This window comes from Oryza sativa, chromosome 3 (genome assembly GCF_034140825.1).
Source record: "Oryza sativa Japonica Group chromosome 3, ASM3414082v1".
In the NCBI taxonomy this organism is placed as follows: Eukaryota; Viridiplantae; Streptophyta; class Magnoliopsida; order Poales; family Poaceae; genus Oryza; species Oryza sativa.
The window spans coordinates 12,786,543-12,788,826 of record NC_089037.1 but is presented as its reverse complement, the minus strand read 5'-3'; the positions used below and the strand labels follow the sequence as shown (position 1 = coordinate 12,788,826).

The 2,284-nt window shown below is 56.8% G+C and overlaps 1 long non-coding RNA gene across 1 annotated transcript; it reads right to left on the bottom strand.

Moving 5' to 3' along the window:
• Nucleotides 1–215: 215 nt before the first annotated feature.
• Nucleotides 216–670, bottom strand: LOC136355807 (uncharacterized). The gene is made up of 2 exons (XR_010740257.1): nt 497–670; nt 216–418 (listed from the first exon to the last, which is right to left on the bottom strand). It is a non-coding gene; the product is annotated as an uncharacterized lncRNA (long non-coding RNA).
• Nucleotides 671–2,284: the final 1,614 nt, after the last annotated feature.

Genomic DNA, 2,284 nt, shown 5'->3' with positions numbered 1-2,284 from the left:
GTGGGAGAGGCCTAGCGACGCGGCGGCGGAGGCGGCGGCGGAGACGACGCGGGATCAGGGAGCAAGGCGGCGGCAGTAGCGACGACGCGGGAGCAGGGGAGGGGCGGCGGCGGCGGCGAGAGGAGCAAGGCGCGGGGGGGGAGGGGGGGAGCAAGGCGGCGGCAACAGCCTCCTCTCCGCAAGCGCAGAGGAGGGTGTCGGCGACCGACGAAGGGAAGACGGTCAAAACATTCAATGACATAAATCAGGGCAAATTACAGCAATATGAAAGTATTGTATCGCCTGAAACCGTTGGAAATCAACCAGAGAAACTGGCACAATTGATGCTAACTTACTCAATGAGCGATCGTACGAGTTGTCGAATCTGCTTTGAAACATGCTTCCGCAGAGGTTTCACGGCTGTTCCAATCTCAGTGACCTATTAAAACCAATCGAGACTTACGAACAATGGACATGGAAGCATATGCAGCAGCAGCAGAAGCTCATGGCAGCTCACCCTGATGGCGTCCACAGTGAATTCCAGCTGCTGCCGTCGTCGTCGTCCGTGACGGCGTCGGCGCGGTTGAAGCTGCACAGGCTAGGGACGCCGCCGCCGCCGCCACGTCGCCAGCTGCTGGACCTCCTCCCCCGCCTCGCCCCGGCGCTGGCCTGCCCAGAGGCAGAGAAGAGTGAGAGAGAGAGAGAGGAGAAAGGGAGAGAAGAGGAGAAAGGAGGCTGACATATAGGACCCACGTGGGTCCCACGCTGCCTCAGCAACCACGTTGAATAAAACTAGTATGAAAACCGCCGAGGGACCTATTATAACCGGTTTCGTATAGATAAGGGACCTTCCATATCTGGTTTTGTGGCTTGAGGACGAATCTGTATCCCGATGACAAGTTGAGGGACCTTCGGTGTACTTTTTCCTTTGTGCGACAGCTCGAGCCTTGGGCTCACTACAACCGGCCCAAACGTCTATACTCGGATTCGCAGAAGATGGGCCAGCACGTGCCTGGTTATCCCGTTCCGGCCCAGACCAATAAGTTGTGGTGGGCCGTTTTTCATTCGACCATACATGGTATGGGCCGTAGGCCCGTTGGAGAACCTATGCCAAATCGGGCGTTTAATTAATTTGTGGCCCAAGAATGTAAGCACTAAGCAGAGGAAACTTAACCAACGGTCTGTTTGGGGATTTTCTGTCAGAGCGTCAGGTGTAACTTCTCTATGAACTCTCAAAACAGCTTAGTTTTCGTTCAGGTTTTGATAAGCCATAATTATAAAAGTTACTTCCTCTGTTTCATATTATAAGACTTTTTAGCATTATCCATATTTATATAGATGTTATGTCTAGATTCATTAACATCTATATGAATATGGGCAATGCTAGATAGTTTTATAATACGATGGGAGTATAAAATAAACCAAACCAGCTTCTTCTCAGAATTAAATTCAAACTCCCCAAACACTAAACACGTATGCATAAATGCGTTAGTACACTACATCTCACTACTAGAAAAAGCATTTTTGCAGGCGGACAAATCTAATTTTCTTATGCGGGAGGGAGGTCCGCCTGCACCACAACGATTTTCGCAGTCGGGGCAACGGCCCGCCTGCGAAAATGCAAGGAACGAACAAAAAAAAATCGCCACACGCGCCTCGCCGCTGCCCTCCCCCGGCCGGATCTGAGAGGGGAGGGGAGGGAAGCCGTGCCAGGAGCCGCTGCCGGCCCGCGCCGTCGTCGCCGCTACCGGCCTCCCCCTCGGCCTCCCCCTCCCTCCTCCGGCCAGATCTGGGAGGGGGGAGGGGGGAGGGGAGCGGCCACCGCCGCCCCACGCGTCGTCACCGCCGCTGGCCCCCCCTCTCCCTCCTCCGGCCAGATCTGGGAGTGAGAGGGAGGGGAGCCTCGCCTCTTCGCTGATGCCGCCTTCCGCCGTGCTCCCCCCCTCCTGCCCCCCTCCGGCCAGATCGGGTCCGGGAGCCACCGCCACCGCCTCAACCCCCCTCGCTGCCGTGGCCGGGAGCCGCGCCGCCTCGCCTCCTCGCCGATGCCGCCCTCCGCCGGCACCACCCTCCGCCGGAAGCACATGCCGCCGCCACCGCCGCCTCCGGCCGTATAGAGTAGAGGTGAGGGGAGGGGAGAGGAGGAGAGGGGAAGGGAGGGGAGAGGCCAGTGAGGATAGGAGGAGATGTGTGGAGGGGAGGAGAGGTGTGAGACTTACAAAAAAAATTAACTCCGGCAAGTCTATTTTCGCAGACGGATCACTAAAGCGAATTTTCGCAGGCGCTGCTTAAGTGGTCCATCAGC